The 23,013-nt window shown below is 38.2% G+C and overlaps 1 protein-coding gene and 1 pseudogene across 7 annotated transcripts in view; one reads left to right on the top strand and one right to left on the bottom strand.

Annotated features, from left to right (window-relative positions):
• Positions 1 to 23,013, top strand: part of SHLD2 (shieldin complex subunit 2) — a 101,164-nt gene that overhangs the window by 5,169 nt on the left and 72,982 nt on the right. Inside the window, exons 1-2 of one of the 7 annotated variants that reach the window (XM_029245147.1) lie at positions 21,180 to 21,203; positions 22,582 to 22,644. The exons of 4 other annotated variants lie outside the window; for them this stretch is intronic. The gene's annotated coding sequence lies outside the window, so the exon portion shown is untranslated. Of the gene's footprint in view, positions 1 to 15,126; positions 15,159 to 21,179; positions 21,204 to 22,581; positions 22,645 to 23,013 lie in introns of those variants that run through there. 2 more of the 7 variants (XM_029245146.1, XM_029245149.1) reach the window with 2 other exon arrangements.
• Positions 11,020 to 12,427, bottom strand: LOC114908717 (annotated as a pseudogene).

Here is a 23,013-nt window from a genome sequence, read left to right on the forward strand (position 1 = left end):
AGGCGGATTCTTAACCACTGCGCCACCAGGGAAGTCCCCCCCCCCCCACGTTTCTAATTTTAATAGGTTTTAGTTCTCAAGTGCTTGTCAGTACCTCATTAATCAGCCAGATGAGTGTGGGGGAGAGAAGAGTACCCCATAAAGAGGGGAGACCATTTGCAAAGTCCTGAAGATAAATGACAGCATGGTTTGAAAATACAGGGTAGTGTATATTTTGGTTAAAAGCAATTTGATCATCATAACAGTTTGGCTTAAACAGCTGATATGAATATCTCCAGTTCTGTTTTTTATTCAAGTATTGGTAATTTGGGTTCATCATGGATTGTTTTTCAAGTCTTTGTGCCATAGTTTTCAGGATAATTTTTTCTAATATTTGCTTTTGTGCTTCTGATTGATATTCAGAAAAGTTTGTAATTTTGGATTTTTTCCCCCTTTAGTGAGTATGTTTTTGTAATAAGCAGAAAAACAGTAAAAGAAACTATATCCAAGAAAAGGATCTGAAATTTTCAGGGTTTGTAGTCTTTTTCCTCTTAAAAAACTTTTTTTTTTCTTAATAAATCAAATGTCGGGTATATCTGCTTGGCTAGTTTGGCTAAGTTTTCATTTTGCTGTGTTGCTGAATAATATTCAACAAAGGTTTTATCAACTCTTGCTTAAGGGTTCTTTCCCTGTTATGAGTAAACATGAAAAATCATAGTAGGTTCTTTATCCCTTTAAGCATAGCACGCAAGAAACAAGTGAGGTCTCTTAAAAATTAACCGTTCTAAGGTAGGATTTTGAACTCACGTGTAATTCATCATATCTCTGTCTCTCTCTTTTTTTAAATTGATGTTAAGTTTTTTGCTTTCCTTACAGGTAAAAAGGATAGTACCTTGAGTTATTCATTATTCAAGATGCCTCACCATTCAGCTCCACTTATTGATCTATGTGGATGACCCTCTATAACAGCAAATGTTTATTCTATCTTTAGCATTTTCTCTCTGGAAATTTTAGATCAGTTGTGATTTCAATATGGAATTAGGGAAAAGAAAGAAAGAAATTATAAGCTAAAAATTGCAACACATTTCTGATGCTGTTAAAAGCAAACATAACTGAAAAATATACTGAAGAAGCAAAAAGTACCTTCCCGTTGGCCATCATGGAGAGTTGCAGAAGAAACAGACTTTACTGTGAAGCATAGAAGTGTGTATAATTATACTGAGTTTGTTCCTTAGTGAAAGGCAGAAAAGAAAAACGTGAATGAAGCAGGTGGGATTAAGGTAGAGACACTGGTAATGTAAGCAGATAAGTTAAGGGGTCCCTGGAGAAAGAGAACCAGGAGTGTTTTTCTTGACATAAGAGAAGCCATTTTGTGATCTAAGCCTGGCCACAATGCTTGCCCTTGAACAAGTCTCAGTAATTTTGATCTTAAGGGAACTGAGGGAATGCAGGAACAGAGAAAAGCCAAACAATAGTGCAGTGATAAAGCAGAGTCCTAGTTCCTCCTCAGGGGATAGACATAATAATATATCTTTGAGTTCTGCAGGAACTGAAGTCCCATCCAGGCGGAGGATGGAATGATGTTGACCCTCCTGACTTCGAAACACTGAAGCTTGGACTCTGTTGACCTTTCCCTCAATTTGCCCCAGTTTGTTTTTGTTTTGTGTTTCTTTGGCCATGCATTATGCCATATTCTCCTCTGCTCAAGTGCCTACATGAATATGCAGGTACCCTTACCTTAAGACTTCCCCACTTTTGCTGTTCTGGGAGACACTGCTTTGGGAAAGATCCCAGGTGTTCTCCTTACTTGCTGCAAGTAGTAATAAATCCTTCCTTCTCCCGATCTTTGGCTTGGTTGTGTCTATTGGCTGGATACCCACCCAGAGGCCAACCCAGTTTTCAAGTAACAGTAATGGCTGGAGTTGGCTAAGTAGCAACAATTTAACTTCCTGATCTGGATAGCATGCAATGAACAGATATTCATTAGCATTGTTAGTTAGGATGCTTTGGCCCTCAAGTAACAATATCCAAATAAAGATGACTTAAACTAAAGCCATAAACTAACTAGTAACTGTTATCCAACAAGAAGTCCAGAGGCAAGGATATTCATTGTTGGTACAGGGCTTAGTGATCCATTGCTTCAGGGACCTAGGGCTTTTCTCTGTGTTATTTTTAGCAACTTGGTGATATCTCTCCTCGTGGTTGCAAGATTGCTACAGTGATTCCAGGGGTCACATGCAGACATAACCAAGTATTATGTAGAAGAACAGCAGTTTCCTCCCATACATATCTCTTTATTGGTGAAGAAAACCTTTTCCAAAGGCCTGCCAGCCAGCTCAGCTGTCTTAGGCCCCAGTAGCTAGGATTGGTTATTTGCCCATGCTCTTGCTGTAAGGGAAGCTAGAAAGAGGACTTTCTGGCACTTTTACCTTCTGAAGTATAGGCAGGCTCTAACGGCAGGGGAGAGAGTTGTGGAAGGAATAACTGTTCAGTTGGCAGCCAACAGTGTTTACTGTATTTGCCATCAAAAATAACATCCTCTCCATGCTATCTTATTGTGATAATACATTTTTTTAGAATACAAGTACAGTTTAAGAGGGGTGAAGCATTCTTAACCATGACACTGGGATTTGTGATGCTTATGGTTTCATGTTCTTTACATTGAGAAATCTGCAGAGTCTAGTTCCCTTTGAAACTATCGTCATTATGTTTCACGTTCTCTACACTGAGAAATTTGCAGAGTCTAGTTCCCTTTGAGACCTTATATAGTGATGATACTTTTAAGATTATGCCTCCTTTTTTTGAACAGCTTTTTACCATTGACAGCTTGTGAGGCAATAACTCCATGCTGTGGTGTTTGCTCTGGTGCCACACAAGAGGACAGAACAGAAACCCATCCTCAACTTCTGGGAAAAAAATCTGGCATTTATAATGAAATATCAAGTGCTCAAATGATTTCAACAGATTTTCAGATGGAGCTGCCATCAGTAACTTATTGTCATTGGTGTAACACATAGGCAAATGGCTTAAATTAAGATGACTAATCTAGCATTTATGTTGAAATTAGAAGTTCTTCTTATCTTTGTCCTAAGGTTGGAAATGACAGCCTCATCATAGTCTCTGTTACAGTAACATACTGTCAGAAACACAGCTTGAGATAAGACTGTTTTGAAGATACATGGGTTAGCTATGTAAAGGTGCCCTTTACATAGTTTTGTCCTCCACAGTGTCTTCATCAACTGTAGAATCTTTATGATTGCATTCTTGTAGGCCATCTAGAACCAAAGAAACACAAAGGGATTACATCTTAGATTCTAGAAGTTGATATCTGCCAGCCATACACACTGAAAATTCCAGTCAGCTGTTTAAAAAAAAAGAAAAAAAGAATGAAGTATTGGTGAAAAGGTGTTAATACAGAAAGAACAAATATCTGGACTTCAAGAACATGGGGTATTTCTGATGAAAGGATCAAATTAAAGCAAATATTTATCCTTCATGTGTTTTTTCTAGGTCAGGTATAAAATGAAATTATTTTGAATAATAATTATCTGGTATTTTTTATGTCTACTTTAATGAATTATAGACTTTGCCTTCTGTAATTTCATATTCTTTTCTGCCTTTTTAAAAAATACAGTACAAACACCAGAAAAGTGAACCCAACCACATTCAGCAAGCAGTCACAATTGGCTTTAAATTAGAGAAAATTTAAGTGGAAAAACTAAAAAAACCAAGCCCTGAGAAGTTCCAATTCCTTGCCTCTTATGGTTTTCATTTATTTTAACACTTACTTAGGGAAGAATGAAAAAGTGTACAAATGAGAATAACAGAAGGACTACCCCTAAGTCCATGATACCTTTTTAACTACAGGTGTTCTTCACTGACCCAGCTCTTGGTGTCTGAACTCAGAAACAGGCTAGACGGGATAGCAAGTGTTGCTTAGATTTTATTCCTAACCTATTTCTATAGATTCATGTTGTTTCTAATCTAAATCACAATTTTTTCATATTGGTTCTCAATATGGAACATTTACGTTTTTCTAATTTTTCTCTATAGTTATCAGTGAAAGCAGAAATAACTGGCAAAAAATCAATTACAGGAAATTCCCTGGCAGTCCAGTGGTTAGGACTCAGCACTTCCATTGCAGGCGGCCCGGGTTCAATCCCTGGTTGGGGAACTAAGATCCTGCAAGCTGCACAGTGCAGACAAAAAAAAAAAAAAAAAAAAAATCAATTAGAATTTTAAAAAGTAGGATAACATCTGAAAAATTTGAAATATGAAAGAATAATGCTTAAAAATATATATCTAGGATCATAAAAACACTCCATGATGTAATTAAGGTAGAATACAGGTATCCCCCACTTTTGGAAAGTTCACCTTACTCCACTTCGCTTTTATGAAAGACCTACATTAGTACCGGTTTTCAGTACCTAAAAGAAATCTGAAGAGGACTTTCACTTTATGAAAAAAGGTGAAAAGCAAAAATAGCACTCGGCGTTTGTCTTGAAGGGAGCCAAGCTGTTATAGAGATGGTGCACCACCAAGCTCCTTCTCAGGAACCACACTCAGCATGTCAGCGTCAAACAGCCATAGCTTTGAACTGTTCCTGTGTGCATCTATGCTTTATCTCAGTTTATTTTGTGCATCCATTAGCTAGATGTCTCCTAAGGTAATTGCTTCTTCACTTTACGCCATTTCAGCTTATGAAAGGTTTCAGAGGAATGCTCTACTTTCGCATAGTGGGGGAGAACTGTAATTGGAAAAACAGAACCAAAAACAATGACTAGGTGTTTTCGATTTTTCCACTTTTGAAAATTGATTTTTTATTTATAATAATTTTTCTTGAAATAATTTTTGTTTAGAAATAATTTTAGATTTACAGAAGAGTTGTAAAGATACTACAGAGTTCCCTTCGACCATCTTTCCCTACTATCAACATCTTATATAGCCACGATGCATTTATCAAAACTAAGAAATCAATGTCGGTACAGGTATATTTATTTTTGATTGTCATTTCAGCCAAATTATCATGTTGACCAACATGCTTTTTGCCAAATTACCTGTAGCTGTACTACGGATCTTAATCAAGATCACTGCTATGTCCTCATAGCAGGACATGCTTTCAGGTGGTCATGTGACCTTAATCCCTTGTTCCTCAGGCTACAGATGATTGATTGCCTTTCAAGAAGGTGCCTTTGGGCAGCAGGTGCCTTTTGGCCGGCCATGTCCAGTCTAAATGCTGGCCCAGAAACCTATGATGTGACTTGGTCAGAAAGATGACTTTCCAGTTTTAATTTCATTTCTCATCTATGTGTATCTTTATAATATCCTTGTCCCCCCTTCTAAATGTGGTCCAAGTGTTTTCTTTTTTTAAACAAAAGAAAATCCTGGTCAAAATGGTATGAATTAGGTAGTACTGTCATAGTTCACTGTGGCTGGAGTGTGAGTGTATGTGTTGCGGGGGGAGGGGGAGAAGCAGGAGAAGAAACGGGAAGAGATCAGGTGGGACAGCTCACCAGATGGTGAGTCTCTTCAGAGGACCATTTCATTGGCTTTACTGATATCCTCTGTTGTATGTTCGTTCTTTGTGATTTTTGATTCGAGAGATGGGGGTCTTCTATGACATTTTCAACTGTTACCTCTTCAAATACTGTCTCTACTCGGTTCTGTCATCTCTCACTTTATCTTCTATGTATCTTACCTATTCTTTTTATGCAACTTTTTATTTTTTTATGTTTTATTCTATAGGTGCCTGGGGTCAGGCAAAGTGCCACCTTAATCCAAGGTTTGTAATTCCCGGGACCATGACACAGTTGCAGACCTTGGTTATAGGACTTAAGGGACTGGTTTACTTTCAGATGACTGTTAGTGTGAGGATGTTGCCCTTTAGGGTTACAGATTATTGTGGGGATACTCTCTTACTAGACTCATCATTTTATGTGGGTCCTGTGCTTTGAATTGTGTTCCTCATACACTATGACATCATCAAACAAAAATTTATATTTTCCCTCATGAACAAATGCCCTCGGATCAAAAGCAGCTCCATTGCTAACTTACTCTAGGTTCCTGGTTTTCTCTTACAGTTTTAACTAGGTAATTCCTTACTATCTTGTTATGGCTTAGTGACTTTTAAGGATTTGTTTTTTATATTTCACCTAGTGTTTTTAGTTGTTTTCATAGGATGAGTTGGCTTGACTCTTGCTCATCACTTTGGAGAGCTGGAACTTATGTTGTTATTTACATATTTAAGTATGTCTAATATTGATCATTGTAAACACACACACACACACACACAAGATCCTTTTGTATTCTACTTAAAGTTGCATTACAGTTATAGATTCATATGGGAAGAATTGATATCTTACATTATTGAACCATAAAAGTATGAAGCACCTTCCATTATATTCAAACAGCCTCTATTGTTCTTCACAGTTTTTATAGGCTAACTTTTATTCCTATGGACTTTATTTATTTTAATTTTTTTTAAAGTTTTTTTTTTTTTTCCTGTGGACCATTTTTAAAGTCTTTATTGAATTTGTAACAATATTGTTTCTGTTATGTTTTGGTTTTTTGGCCATGAGGAATGTGGGATCTTAGCTCCCCGACCAGGGGATGAACCCATACTCCCTGCATAGGAAGGCATAGTCTTAACCACTGGACCACCAGGGAAGTCCCTATTTATTTTAATTTAAAAGAAACTTGTCTTGATTCTTTGCTGGATTTGTTTCTGTTTTGTGTTTCTGTTTTAAATGGCTTTAGCCTGGAGAAGGCACCCTATGAATTTACATAACTGTCTTTGTAAAACTCTGTAATTGCATGGTTCTTAAAATGGAATTAGGAACTTATTTATGGTCTTTTATTTGACTTTCATATCCAAATTAAAATGTGGGTGTCTACTTTAAATTTTTTTACTCCTTAATACTCAGATTTATTAGAAGATTTTAAGGTTTATTTTCTCTCTCACATTTTACTTAATTATTCATTCATTCATATAGAACTGTTTATTGAGCACCTCTTATTGACCAGAGCCTGCAGTGAACAAGACAGACAAGGACAGAGCTTGGGAAGTTAGATTGCAAGGAGTGCTAGAGAGGAAGTAACAGGGTGCTGTGCTGCTTTAGATAGGGTGGCCAGAGAGCCCTTTTCAAGGAAGAAACATTTACATTGAAACTAAAGGCTGAGTTGGAGCAACCTATATAAAGAGCTGTGGGTACAAGTGAAGGAAACAGCATGTGGAGAAGCCATGAGAGAGGAAAGACCTCGACATATTTTAGGAATGGACAGAAACCAGTGTGATTTTGGAGAGGTAGATTATGTCGGCAAGGGCTTTACCTTTTCACTTTTTGTTCAGTGAGAAACCCAATTGCAAGTGTAACGGGCATAAATTTTGTAAACTACAAATTTGAATGTGCAAACATGTAACTTTCATTATTTCTCTATAACTAAAACTTCCTTAACCCTGGAGCTTCTTATTTCTACTGGGTAATAGAAAACAATCTTGCCAATTTAGGATAAAGTCAGTACCTTCTGGTCTAATTTGTTAGTTAATTCCAGGATTACTCAGACCCTTGGGTAAATAATCAGTCCTTTGGATAAATGTTCAGTTTTTTCACATCCCCCCCCTTTTTTTTTTCTGGGGTGGAAGGTATTCACAGAGAAGCCTTATAATATTTTCTGGCATTGAGGAAGTGGCCTCTCATCTTCGTGCCATCCTCTGCCCTTGGCCGCTACTAGGTTGTACCTTGTACTGGCTTAATCTTGAGTGGCCCTGTCTGCTCTGCTGCATCTGAGGCTGATGTCCCTGATGCTTCCATGGCCTCTGGGCAGCGGGTCTGTGTGTGCTGGGTCCTCCTTAAACCCAGGCTCTTTTGGGCCCACTGACCCAAGGCAAACTCCTTAATGGTTTCCACGTTTTGCTGGCATGCTTGGGACTCTGAGGTAGCTTTTCAGGAGTGTGGTCTGGGCATGTCATTGGTATTGCTCCCCTACTACACTGAGGTAGTGTTAGTTGCAAGCTTTTGCTAAAAGGCTTGCGGTTCCCTGGACCATAACTTGGGAAGGGGAGACATAATTATCTTGTATTCTTGGCCCTTCCCCACAAACATACTGGAGATCTTTCTCACCCTTCCTCACCCTGAGACTTAGCCCCAGATGAGACAGAAGGTAAGAATTTTGAACTTGTATCTAAACTATTTCTAATTCCTCTTTCTTTCTGCACTCCTCTCCCAGGTTTTTCTGTCCTCTAAATTGCTGGGGAAGAATTGCATTTACGTCACCACCTGCTACTTCCTCTGTGCTGTAGTTTACAGTATAAACTCTGCCAGCAGAGTTTTCTTGCCGTGGGGTGTGATGTTTAAAGCCATGGTTTTAGAATTTAAAAAGCTCTTTTTACTCTTAAGCCTTCAGATACTGCCATTGAAATCCTTATCTTTCAAGAATTATGGTTTCAGTGGATTAAGGAGCTAACTGTAAGAGTCGAAGCTGTAAAAGTCTTAGAAAAAATGTATGTATAAGTATTTATGATCTTAGACTAGGCAGCAGTTCCTTAAATAGGACACCACAAGCACAAATAGCCAAAGAAAAAATAGATACGTTGGACTTGGTCAAAATTGAAAACTTTTGTGTATCAAAGGATATTATCAAGATAGTGAAATATCCAGGTACCAGTATCTTTTCATAGAGTAAAAGGGTCCAGAACTCCGGATAGAATTCTCAGCTGGAGATGTAAATTTTGTCATCATCAGTGAGTAGGTAATGTAAATACAGTCATCCTGGGGTGGACGTTAGAAGAGCAAAGGGAGGAGCCCTGGGGGAGTGTCAGAATCTAAGGGCTGAGTAGAGAAAGGAAGGAAGGATCTGAGAGGTTGAAATATGAGTATGAATTACCATAAAAGCTTCCCCAACTCGATTTTAAGTTTCTTGAGGACTAAGACCATCATGTTCATCATTTTATCCACAGTTCTTACCATAAAGTAGGTTTTCAGTAAATGTCATTAAATGAAGACTGAGAAGTTTTAAGAAAAGAGTGGTCAGCAGTGTCAAATGTAGAAAACAGGTCAGCTACTATAACGACAGAGCAGCAAGTAGCTGATTGATCATCTTCTCTAGAACAGTTTCAGTGGCATCTCCATGGTAGAGATAAACGCCAGGTTGCTGAGAACTAGAGAGAATAGTTGTGAGAGAGTGGAAGCAGTAAGTGCAGGCATTCTTTTCAAAAAGCTTGTAGAGATACAGGATCATAGGTAGAGGGCATATTCTATCAAGATGAGAGAAAGTTCAGCATGTTTATGTGCTAAACAGAAAGAGTCAGGAGGAACGGAGAAGTTGATGATACAGGAAGAAGGAGGTATGTGAGATTGATTGAACATTGTCCTTAAGAGTAGAGGGAACAGTGAGGATACTAGGTTTCAGTAGGAATAGGAATATTGTTTCCATTGAAGTCGGAATAAAGAAAGGATGGTGCAGATGGAGAAAAGTGTTTGGGTGGTAGGTGAGGAATTTGGGGTATCAACACACTTGATGAATTTTTCAGTGAAGTGGGGGGATCACCTCATCAGCTGAGATTATAGAGGATGGTGATGGTGATTTTAGGGGAGAGTTTGAGGGGAAAGGGAGAATTTCATTGAGATAAATGAGAGGGCTAACTGAATGGGATTACTTAAAGGAATTGTAATAATTTTTCATGGCTCTGGTATATATAGTTGTGTGATGATTTTTCCCCCCTCTCTCAGGCCTCACCAGCCTGAGGGGCTGAGCAGACAAGTTGAACAACTGGATTGATTTTGGTTTGAGTTTTACAGGCCAGTGTGGCAGAGTAAGGATGCAAGAAATGACGGTAGTTAGAGCATTTCAAGTTCTGGGCCATTGAGTCTAGGCTCAGTAGCGAACAAATGAAACCAGAAAGTAGCTGCTGGGATATGAAGTGGTCAAGACTGGATATTGGATTGTAAGATTAAATAGGAGCAGTTGCTGGTTATGACTGAATGCAACATCTGGCTATGGAATGGGTTTCTGAAGTGGAGAGAAAGTGAAGGTTCCTGGAGTTGAGATAAAGGAACTGTAGAGCTAGAATTTTACAGGAGTCAGCTACACAGGAAGTGAGTTGCTCAGAATGGTGGCAGAGCAAGGGGTGGAAAGAATTTGAACCAGGTTCCAAAGCCTTTAGTGAATGTGGGAGAGTGACCAAGACACCAGTGGATGACAAGGAGAGAGAGGTAGCAACAGATGACTTAAACCTCAAAAGACGTACCTTTATCTGAGGGTAAAGAACTGTGATGGTGAACAAGGCATGATTTCCATGCTTCACGTTTGCTGAGTGGGAGAGAATAGCTCGCACCCAGATTAGTTTAGAGAGCAAGACTGCTGGCAACCAATTTAAATTGGTTGGGGTTTAGGGAATTTGTTTGCAGTGGAACAGTGTAAAGGGCTATCAGGAAGTATAGCTATTGGAGGGTGTGTGATGGTCGAAGAGAGAGACAGTACAGAGCAGAAATGAGATCAGAGTGCAGCAGGAAAGAGGGATTAATCGTAGGGGCTTACATTTTGGTTGATTGTAAGAATATGGTGATTTTAGCTAATCTCAAAATTTTTATTAATTTTGTGGGAAAAATACGTTGATGCTGACAGACAGAGGTTCTGGGTTATGCACAAAGCTAGATGAGTTCATTGTTTTCAGGTCTACTTGGCAGTGTTTAGCCGTCTGTGGCCTTTGCTCAGCATGTCATAAAGAACCCTAGCATGGGGCTGTTTTCTTTTTGGCAAGGCTTAGCCCTGGGAAAGGAGGAAGGCAGGGGTGGAAGCGATTGGTGCTCACTTGATTTTTTGGCCTTGACAAACTTGTCTCTAAGGGGTGGGCATATGGGTAGAGGTAACCCTGAGTCCATATTGGGTCTTGAGAAATCATTAGGTCTTCAGGCCTTTGCACAGCAGACGCCAGGTTAAGAGGGAGTGTAAAACTTTCTGAGTCACAAAAGGAGGGAATGGCAATATAAATAGTTCTTGATCTCTTTAAAGGCATGTAAATTTAGTAATATTGCAGCAATAGTTTAGCCATATTTGTTATAAAGTATAACCTGAAATACTACATGTTAAATGTGGTTTTTTTTTTTTTTTTTTGGCCAGACCCTGCAGCTTTCAGGATCTTAGTTCCTGCACCAGGGGTTGAACCTAGGCCACAGCAGTGAAAATAACAAGTCCTAACGGATGGACCACCAGGGAATTCCCTAAATGTCTATTTTTGGACATTTAGAAAATGTATCAATTGATAAAGTTACAAAATAATATTCTGAGACTTTTACCTCTCCCAATATGCCTTAAAACCAAAGGTTACACTACATTAATATTTGGCATATTTTAAATGTGCTTTCAGACTTCCTCAAGTCACAAAACACTTAGAATCATGATGCATGGTGTTTTGGCAGAACACTAAGAAATACTGATGTGTGTGATTTCATTGTATAAACTAAGAACAATTTTGCTAGCAGGTAATATGACTTCGTTGTATGTTTAACCATTTCTGCCTCTCACAAAACGATAAATAACGTTTGAAAGAAATCACATTTCATACTTTTCCCGTCTTTGACCACTAGGCCAGTTTGCTTTGTTTTGTCATCTAGTAGAACTTTAGCTCAAAAGGCAAGTGGTATCAAGTAAGAGTTAAGCAAAATTGACATACTCCATAAAAAAACTTGGAAAATTTAGAGAAGTAGGAAGAAGGGTCACCTATGGCTCAAATCAACCATAGTTGACATTTGGGTGTTTGTTTATTTATTAATTTATTTTTTGTTTCTTGTTTTTTTTGGGGTTTTTTTTGGATTGGGCTAAGTGGCTTTATTAGAGAAAGCCAAGATTACAAAGGACTTAACAGTTGGCATTGGGGCCCTTCTTCTTGCTAAAAGTGGGCACAACATTGACAAAGCACTGGTTGTACTGCATACGCTTCTTGGCCCGGCCCATTTTCTTTTTCTCTTGTTTGGCCACCTTGGGAATCTGACCTCTTACTTTCCTGGCACGGGTCAGGGAACCATGGACTTTACCTCCAAACATGCAGCTGGCTACTTCCAGAGTGATCGGAGTGCTCACAGCCTCCACCCCACACTGGCCCAGGGTAGCCTCATCCTGCAGGAGCAGGACCTGATCTCCTGGAGTGAGGCCCTCCAACGAGGCTACGTGAGCCTTGATCTGGGCGACTGTCACCTGGCCAGTCACCTGGAGAGTGTGTAGCTCCTGCGCGCAGACAAACAACTGCATGTTGGCAACTGAACAGCTTTACCACTGCCGCTAACGTGAAGATGGAGTTGAGAAAGGAAGGAATGAGGGTGTGCACGTCCTCTCCACCTGCTGTTGCCATGTCACTGGGTGTATTTTTATTTTTTTTATTTATTATTATTTTTTTAAGTTAATTTATTTTTGGCTGCATTGGGTCTTCATTGTTGCCTTCGGGCTTTCTCTAGTTGTGGTGAGCGGGGACTACTCATCATTGCAGTGTGCGGGCTTCTCATTGCGGTGGCTTCTCTTGTTGCAGAGCACGGGCTCTAGGCTCACGGGCTTCAGTAGTTGTGGCACGAGGGCTCAGTATTTGTGGCTCGCGGGCTCTAGAGCGCAGGCTCAGTAGTTGTGGCGCACGGGCTTAGTTGCTCTGCGGCATGTGGGATCTTCCTGGCCTAGGGTTTGAACCCGTGTCCCCTGCATTGGCAGGCGGATTCTTAACCATTGCGCCACTAGGGAAGCCCTTGGCGTATTTTTAGTTTTAGTTTTTGTCTTAAATTTTGATTACTTGGTGTTTTGTTGGCTTGTTTTAGAAAATTATGCTTACACTACAAAAATAAACTAGTAACTTGCTTTTTCACATAGCATTATTCATAATCTTTCAAATATAATTTGTAATGACTGTGTAATGCAAGTAATGTACCACTCTTTGTTTAATCCTTCCACTAAAATTAGACTTATTTATTTATTTATGGCTGCACCACTCAGCTTGCGGGATCTTAGTTCCCGGACCAGAGATGGAACCTGGGCCCTCAGCAGTGAGAGCTCTGAGCCCTAACCACTGGACCACCAGGGAATTCCCTAGACTTCTTTAGTATTTCTAATTTTCCACAATATTAAACAATGAGGCAATATGTGTATTTAAGGTTTTATCTTGTATTCTTATTTATTTCCATAGTATAGATTCTTGGAGATTTGATTTGTTTGATCAGAGGTTGTAAGCATTTCTGAAGATCCTGACACATACTGCTTAGAAAAAATTCTAAATGGAAGGGTAGCATGATCAGCACTCTGGTAATGACTGTAAATTTGCCAAATGGGCACAATAAATACCAAATGGAAAACACGCCATCATTTGAATATTGACTTCTATACAACAGACATGAGACTTAAATAGATGTATCTTGATAACGGAAACTATTCGTGTCCTTATTCAAATGATTGCAGGCTGGGTGATGATGAATAGGTTCCACATAGTATCTTGGATAATTGAATGACTACTGTGATGAGATGTGATCACTTGCAGCCACTGAGGGCTATGAGAATGGAAAATAAAACAATGCTCTATTCTACTACATGTATAGGTTCCAGGCACTGAACCCATGTGCTGGAATCTGTAAGGAGATATTACTGGCTTATTAAGGATACAACTCAGGAATAGCCAAGTGGAAGAGATGTGTAGGGCAAGGTATCGGGGAAGGGGTGTGGAGCTTCCCATGCCTTCTTCCACATGCCACCCTTCCTGCACCTCGATGTGTTCACCAACTGGGAAGTACTAAACTTGTATTTTTTTTAAACATTTAATTTTAGTGATGGAATTCTTTATTGTTTCTCATAGTGTTTTTTGTTTGTTTTGTTTTGATTTTAAAAGACATTAATCAGTCTTGAGGGATGGTCTGTGGAAAAGTGGGTTCTATCATATAAGTTTGGGAAACTGCATACTAGGTATATCCCTTGACTCCTTGGAGATTCATGATGAGCATCAACTTTTATCAGGTTAATAAAGGCTCAGGGAAATGATGTTACTACTAATAATTTAACATTTATCAAGCACTTATTATTTTAAGGCTCTGTTCTAAGAACCCCAGATTTTTTTTTTAAAAACATCTTTATTGGAGTATAATTGCTTTACAAAGGTGTGTTAGTTTCTGCTTTATAACAAAGTGAATCAGCTATACATATACATATATCCCCATATCTCAACCCTAGATGTTTTAATCTTTCTAATTTTTTACAACAAATCTGTCTTTGCAATTGTCTCCTTTTTTTTTTTTTTTTTTAACAGGTGGGAAACCTGAGACCCAGAGTAGTGAAATAACATGTTCCAAATCTCATGGCTAGGCCAGGAGGTGGAAGAGCAGGGATTGAAGCCCAGATAGTCTGACTCCAGCGGGCTCCGGGCACTATGTTGTACTGCTTGTAACCAGCAAAGAAACTGGTTTAGTGTTAAGTCCGGCATTTCTCAAACTTGTTTGACTGTGGAAACTCATTATCTTTCAATATTTTTATAGGGATTAGTCTTCCATGAAGTTAACTCTGAAAAATGCTGCATCGAGCCAGCCTACGCTGGTGATCTGCAATCTTTCAAAAAGTGTTGCTTTAGAATAGAACTATTTTTTTTTTAACTTGGTTCTCTTTTGATAATATTAAATGTATACTTATTTATTTGTTACTTTTTTTCTACTCAAAAGCCTAATATTTTGACTTGAAGGTATTTTATATTCTCTTTCACAGTCACCGTCATAGGAATTTTTAAAAGGGCAACATCACTCTTTAGTACTTTTGAGGTACTAAAACAGTTCATAATCCAAATCATTATTTTACTCTGCTTTCTCTGCTCTAATATTATCATAAAGTTTTAAAAATAAATTAAGAAACTGACAGGTATTTAGTGCCATGGAGCATTATAATAATTGACATCAGAGTTTGAACCTTGGCTCTGCCTTTTTATTAGCTATGTAATCTTTTTTTTTTTTTTTTTCGGTACGCGGGCCTCTCACTGTTGTGGCCTCTCCCGTTGCGGAGCACAGGCTCTGGACGCGCAGGCTCAGCGGCCATGGCTCACGGGCCCAGTCGCTCCGCGGCACGTGGGATCTTCCTGGACCGGGGCACGAACCCGTGTCCCCTGCATCGGCAGGCGGATTCTCAACCACTGCGCCACCAGGGAAACCCTTAGTTATGTAATCTTAGAAAAGGTACTTCATTTCTCAAAACTTCTGTTTCTTCCTCTAAAAGGTTAAGGTGGCTGTGAGAATTAAAAGTAGTATCTGGCACATAGAAGGGTCACAGTAAATGTTAATTACCCTTCTTTTTTTCTTTTCTTAAGTTATCTCGATTCTATATACCATTAATGATTATGAAAATAGTTGGAAAAGAAAAATCAGTTTTAAATTTGAACTGTCTCAGCATTATGCTGATATCAGCTACATTTCTGATAAAGTGATGTTGTCATGATACAGGTTGTATGGGAGTTAAAACCAGTTTCCTTCCGGCTTTCCAACTGGCATAATAAGCAAAACCTGACTAGGCAAACATAGACCTATTTATTAGATCACTTATTATTAATGTTAAACTAGCTTTGGTGCTGACTTTCCCTGTTCTTTTTGAAATTTCACTGTTGTCATTTAAAATCTGACCTTCAAAAGCTTTGTAAAATGCTTAATGGTTTAAATTATCCTTCAGAACATAAGAAGTATATTTTCCAAAGTGGTGTTCTCTATCTAGCAATATGGTCAAAATCATGCAGGAGGACAGAATTGCTTATATTTTCACATTATCTATTGGAGGCTTATTCAGTTTTTATGGCAATCAACTTCTGGCTTTAGGGACAGTACTTAACATGTATAACCAAAGCATGAATAATCATTTAAAACAAAGCTACTAAAAGAAAAATCTATGGGGATTTTTCAATTTCACAATGATTTACTGCCTAAGCAAAAAGAAGATGGGTTTCATTTGAGCTGTATGTGGGAGATCTCTAATATTCTATTCTAAGTGCCTCGTATAGCCCTGGTACATAGTAAACACTCAGTAAATATTTACTGACTGACTGAGTTTGGTTTCTAATCCCAACTATGTGCCTTGCAACTTCTGTAACCTTGGACCTTCTTGCACCTTCTAAACTTCAGTTTCTTATGTAAAAAAGGAGGCATCAATATTTACTTCCCAGTATTGTTGTAACAATTAAGTGTTCATGCATTAAAATAGCCAGTCCAGCACATGGCACATAGTAGGCAAACAGTGCACTGCATGTTTCCCCAGGCACATCACTTCATTCTTCCGTAATGTACTTTTCAAGCACTCTTTTTCTTTCTCATTACCTAAACATTTAGAAGCTGTATTAAAGAGATAAGATGAATGTTTGCCAATTAAATTGAAATTATATTCCTTTGTAGCCCACACTTGGAATGTTTTAGCAAAAATGATTGTATGTCTGACAGACCTTGGTTTGAATCCTGGCTTTGCAGTGTACTAGTGTTGTGACTTTAGGGAAGTTACTTAACCTCTCTGTAAGGTATTGTGAGCAGAAATGAGTTAAATATATAAAGCCTCTATTTCCATTGTCTGGTTCGCATAGGCCCCAAATAGATGTTATTATTTTAAGTTGAAACTGTTATTTAATCTCATAATTTACATAATTAATTCATGTAGATTGAGAGCCTACTCTATTCAAATGCCATTAAGAGCAAGCAGGAAGATTGTGAATGGACATTGGGCAAATCATTATGTAGGCGACTGAATTTTACCTTGCCTAGAATCAGGTTCAGCAGAAGTGGTATTTTCTGTTATATCTGAGGTAAAATAAATTAATGGGCTATTATTGCATTTGGCATGGCCTTTTTTTTTTTTGGATGTTGCTTTTCTGTATTGAATATCAAAATTTAAAAAAATGAATGTCAGAGATAGCTTCATGAGGGCTAAAGCAGACCAGGTAAATTTTGCTGTCTAAAAACTTTTTCAGGGGACTTCCCTGGTAGTCCAGTGGTAAAGAATCCGCCATACAATGCAGGGAACGTGGTTTGATCCCTGGTCAGGGAACTAAGATCCCACATGCCACGGGACAACTAAGCCCGCGCGCCACAACTTCTGAGCTAGCGCGCCACAACTTCTGAGCTAGTGCGTCTCAACTAGAGAGCCTGTGTGCCGCAAACTACAGAGCCCACCTGCCCTGAAGCCTGCGCACCACAACTAGAGAAGAAGAAAAAAACTCTTATGCCACAACTAGGGAGAAGCCCATGCACCGCAACAAAGATCCCGTGTGCCGCAACTAAGACCCAACACAGCCAAGAATAAAGTAAATAAATCTTAAATAAATAAATAAATAATAAATAAAAAGTATTTTGGGACTTCCCTGGTGGCGCAGTGGTTAAGAATCCATCTGCCAGTGCAGGGGACGCGGGTTCAAGCCCAGGTCTTGGGAGATCCCACATGCTGCGGAGCACCTAACCCCCTGAGCCACAACTACTGAGCCCACATGCCACAACTACTGAAGCCCATGCACCTAGAGCCTGTGCTCCACAACAAGAGAAGCCACCACAATGAGAAGCCCACGCACCACAACAAAGGGTAGCCCCCACTCGCCACAACTAGAGAAAGCCCGCACACAGCAATGAAGACCCAGTGCAGCCAATAAATAAATAAATAAATAAATAAAATAAAAAGTTTTTCATCTTTTGCTGATCTTCTTCATTAGAAATAAACATGTTCCTCTCCTGTACTAAAATTCAACATACGATATTGGTAAGCCAAATTTAATAAAACATTCTGCCTATTTTAAAACTCACTTGACTTGTTTAGATATTATATAAAATTGATTCCTACCTTGGCAGACTAAGCATTGCAAAGCTGGCAATAAAAGACTTTTATGCGAATTCCTGACAAATAGAAAAGCTTAAGGATGGTATTGGGCATTATAGAAAAAGGTTTATTTCTGAAAATGTTTCTAGGGACTTCCCTGGTGGTCCAGTGGCTAAGACTCCATGCTCCCAACGCAGGGGGCCCAGGTTCGATCCCTGGTCAAGGAACTAGATCCCACATGCCCAACTAAGAATTCTTATGCCACAACTAAAGATCCCGTATGCCACAGCTAAAGATCCTGTATGCGGCAACAAAGATCCCGCACAAGGCGTGGAAGATCCTGCATGCCAGAACTAAGACCTGGCACAACCAAAATAATATATAAATAAAAATGTTTCTAATGTCCATATCAAATTAACAATAAGATTTTTAAAGAAATACCAAAATAATCATCATTTATTTTGGAAGTTAACTTTCTCTGATAAGATGTTAACATCTGTTTTTGGTTTTGTAGGGTTTTTTTCATTAATTAAAGTATAATTCACATAGCATAAAAGTTTCAGTGGCTTTGAGTATAATCAGTGTTGTGCAACCATCACCATTATCTAGTTCCAGAACTTTTTCATCGCCCTCAAAGGAAACCCCTCTTAAGTTTTCCCCCTTCTCCTAGCCCCTGGCAGCCATATCTCTGTTTATATTTCTATGGAGTTGCCTATTCTGAGTAATTTATATAAATAGAATCATACGATATATTGCCTTATGTGTCTGGTTCCTTTAGTGTAGCATGTTTTCAGAGTTTACCTGTGATGTGGCATATCAGTACTTTGTAGCTCTTCTGAGCTGAATAATATTCCGTTGTGAGGATATACCACATTTGGTTCATCCATTCATCAGTTGATGGATGATTGGGTTATTTCCACTTTTTGACTGATAGGAATGATGCTGCTATGAGCATTCATTTACAGGTTTTTGTGGACGTATGTTTTCAATTCTCCTTGGTGTATGCCTAGGATGTAATTACTGGGTTATATGATATCACTATGTTTAACTTTTTGAGGAACTGTCAAACAGTTTTTCCGAAGCAGCTGCATCATGTTATGTAGTTTTTAGTGTTATTTAAGACACTTGGAAGAAATGAGAAAAAAGTTTATGAAAATGTTAACCTAAGCATGTTAATACTCATGAACCTAAGCATGTTAGTACTCATGAGAGTCATTCTGGCAAGCCAGGTGGAAGTCTCAGTTTGCCTCATTTGCTTTTCAGAATGAAAACATTAAAATATAAACCTACACTATAGAAGTAGTGTGAGTTTTTATTCTCTCTTGTTCCTTCACCCACCCACTTCTCCTAAAAGTTTGGAAATGCTTGGAATTAATGCTGTTTACTTTCACCTAAGGATAGGTGTCTAAAAGTGACATATTAAGTTTCCTGCTTTGCTTTTCCTTAATGAGTTTCATATTTTATTATACAGTTTACTAAAGCAGAGAAACTGATCTGGTCTTTCTACAGAAAACATTCTTAATCAAAATTCAACATAAAAAACAATTAAAAAATTAAAAGTAGATTTAATTGCTTATGTTTAAATTTTCTTGGATATAAAAATATTTTTCAAAAATACCACATAAAGACCTTACTTAAAAATCTTTGTGTAAAAAATGTTGTGTTAATGTAGTGGATGCTTTAGAGATGCTTTTGTCTCCTCTGCTGATGATGCTACCCTTGTCTCTTGTTCTCACTAGTCATTATCAACTATTCAAACAAACTCCTATGCTAACAAGTATTTATACAACCTTCATAAATTTACATGACATGAAATCATTATAAAGAAATAAAGTATATTGGTTTCATTGGGGAAATAGACTTTCAAAGCAGAAAGGGTATTTATGGAGTAATTTCTAATGCTAGATTGGAGCTTACGTTCTTTTCATACCTTTCTCATTTAAGGTGACAATCCACATGAATTTTATGTTTGGAAGAAGAAATGTGATTATCAGTCATTCCATAAAGCTTGATGTGAACCCTGGCTCTCTAGGATAAATTAATCTTTATTTCTTTAAGGATGTATCATAGAGATTGAGTTGTTTTTTTGAGTAATGAAAAATTAAGGGGGTTCTTTTTTAGGTGAACTCAGGTTTTAAACTATGGAAGTCAGCTTTGCAATGTGGACGTCGAATTCATTGTTTACTAAATTCTGTAATGTTAACCCATAATTTTCAGTTGTTTTGCAATTATTTTTGTTCTTAACATAATTTATGTTATTGGGTTGGGTAATTTTATCTACTTTCATTTCTGGAATGTCTAAGTATAGGTAGTTGGCATTTGAACTAGAGAAATGTTGGGTTTTAAACAGAATTTCTCTCTGAATATTGAATCTTGGTTTTTTTTTTTGGCCATGCCGCACCTGGCATCCAGGATCTTAGTTCCCTGACCAGGGATTGAACCTGTGCCCCCTGCAGTGGAAGCATGGAGTCTTAACCACTGGACCGCCAGGGAAGTCCCTGAGTATTGAATCTTTTAATAAGTGTTTTTTATTACATTTTTTGGTCCATTGTATTAATTTTTTAGTTGATAACCTTTGGTACTGACTAGAGGTAGTATAGAAACTGCTTTCTACCTCAAAAAAATTTAAAAATAAGTTTTAGATTAAAAAATCGACCTCAAAAAATTAAAAATAGAATTACTGTGTGATTCAGCAATTCCACTTTGGGGAACATATTCTAAAGAAGTGAAATCTCTGCCTTGAAGAGATATCTGCACCCCCATGTTCATTGTAGCATTATTTATAATAGCCAAGACATGGAAATAACCTAGGTGTTCATTGATGGCTGAATGGATAAAGAAAATGTGGTGTATGGGACTTCCCTGTGGTGCAGTGGTTAAGAATCCGCCTGCCAATGCAGGGTACACGGGTTTGAGCCCTGGTCTGGGAAGATCCCACATGCCGTGGAGCAACTAAGCCCGTGCACCACTACTGAGCCGGCGCTCTAGACCCTGAGAACCACAATTACTGAAACCTGTGCTCTGGAGCCTGCGAGCTACAACTACTGACCCCATGTACCACAACTACTGAGCCTGCGTTCTAGAGCCCGTGAGCCACAACTACTGAGGCCCGCGCACCTAGAGCCCGTGCTCTGCAACAAGAGAAGCCACCGCAATGAGAAGCCCATGCACCACAACGAAGAGCAGACCCCACTTGATGCAACTAGAGAAAGCCCATGCGCAGCAACAAAGACCCAACACAGCCAAAAATAAATAAATAAATAACTTAATTAATTACAGAAAAAGAAAAAATACTGACTTGGACCTGGGAGGCCAAATCATTTTAAAAAAAAAGAAAATGTGGTGTGTATATATACAATGGGGTATTATTCAACCATAAAAATAAGGAAATCCTGCCATTTGCAACAACATGGATGGACCTCAAGGGCGTTATGCTAAGTAAAGTAAGCCAGACCAAGAAAGACAAATACTTTATGATATCACTTAAATGTGGAATCTAAAAAAAACTGAAGGCACAGAAACAGAACAGATTGGTGGTTGTCAGAGGGGTGGGCCTGGGGAGATGGGGGAAGGTGGTCAAAAGGTACAGATGTCAGTTATAAGATAAATAAGTTCTGGAGATGTAATGTACAGCATGGTGACTATAGTTAACAGTACTACATTAAATATTTAAAAATTGCGAACAGAGTAAATCTTAAGAGTTCTCATCACAAGAAAAAAAATTTATAACTATGTGAGGTGATGGTTGTTAACTTATTGTGGTAATCATTTTGTAATATATACATATATCAAATTATTATACCCTATACCTTAAACTAATGCAATGTTATATGTCAATTATATCTCAATAAAACTGGGGGGGGGAATCCTCCCAGATAAAATATTGATGGCTGCAATTTTTATATAAGATATTGGTGAAGGGAAAGAAGCAGGGAATTTTGGAGGTCAAGTTTTATATTATGAAACCCAACTTAGTGATTTATACATACTTCAAAACAGTAGGAGTGATCTGTGACCAAAATGTGATTTCTAGGAGAAATGACTATTATGTAGATGGAGTATCTGCCCAGGCTTTATTGTTCTTGGTGTTCAAACTCTGATCTTGTTGCCAAGATAAAGGAAAATGTTCCTTCAATTGCAAATTGTAGTGTATTTCTCCATAAAAAGAGTATAGTTCAAATAGTACTCTTAATTCTAGTTATTCATTTGTTAAATAAATATTTTAAGCTTCTAATAGAAGTCAGGTACTCTGTTACGTACTGTATATGTTTACAAGGATCCAAAGATGAATAAAACAAAGTGTGGGACAACTCTTAAGTAACTATTTTTTTGCTAGCTGTTAGAGCACAAGAGATTGAAAGCCACCTAACATGGTTATATTTATTCTTTTCTTTTTTCCACGGTTCTTAGGTATGTGTGGATTAAATTGGCCTTTATTTCTTGCCCAGGATCTGAACTTTATTTCATACTTTTTTCCTTTGGAAAAATGTTTCTCAGGTTTTATAACAAAGTAGAACTGAACTTGGAGAGCACAATCTGCATAAGTTGGAGACTTTATCTCTTTAGAAGTGGAAAAATGCTGGTCTCAGCATTATTGAGTTAATGTATAGTTAGGACCAAGTTTTCAGTTCTAATTGCTGACTTACTTAGTGAGTGAATGATTGATCATAATCAACTAAGAAGTGTAAGATAAAGCCTGGTATCCTGAGTAGTTTTTCAGGTGCAGTCAGTTCTTCAGAATGATAAGCATCTTTAGAGACAGCCTTCATTAATTGTTTTCCGTTTCTCTTGGGTCATCAGTTTATCTTCTTCCCCCCACAGTGCCCCCCACCCTTTTTGGAGATATGGGAAAGGGTTAGAGGCCTTGATATTTGAATAGACAAGGTAAGCATTCAAATAAACTTTTCAGTATCATTGTGACAATTAAGTTGAATGATTTGAAATAAAAAATAATTTCAGTTATTTAAAAAGAGTTAAAGTATTAACTGTGTTAATATTTATTTCTAACACTGCTGTAAGCACTTTATGTTCATTATTGGGTTGAAGCCTCATTACAGTCCTGGGAGAGGGATACTGTTACACACACTTTATAGACGGGGGAACTGAAGCACAGAAACCTAGGGATTTCTGCTCTTGACGTCACGCATTTGACAAGAGTTATGATAGCACAGGCGTAGTGTTGCTTTTTTCTCGCCCTTTTCCACCCATCAAATGCATTCGTTTGTGTTGTTTTCTATTTTGCAGGACAATTTT

This window comes from Monodon monoceros, unplaced genomic scaffold, assembly GCF_005190385.1.
Source record: "Monodon monoceros isolate NGI ecotype Baffin Bay Population unplaced genomic scaffold, NGI_Narwhal_1 Super_Scaffold_4, whole genome shotgun sequence".
In the NCBI taxonomy this organism is placed as follows: domain Eukaryota; kingdom Metazoa; phylum Chordata; class Mammalia; order Artiodactyla; family Monodontidae; genus Monodon; species Monodon monoceros.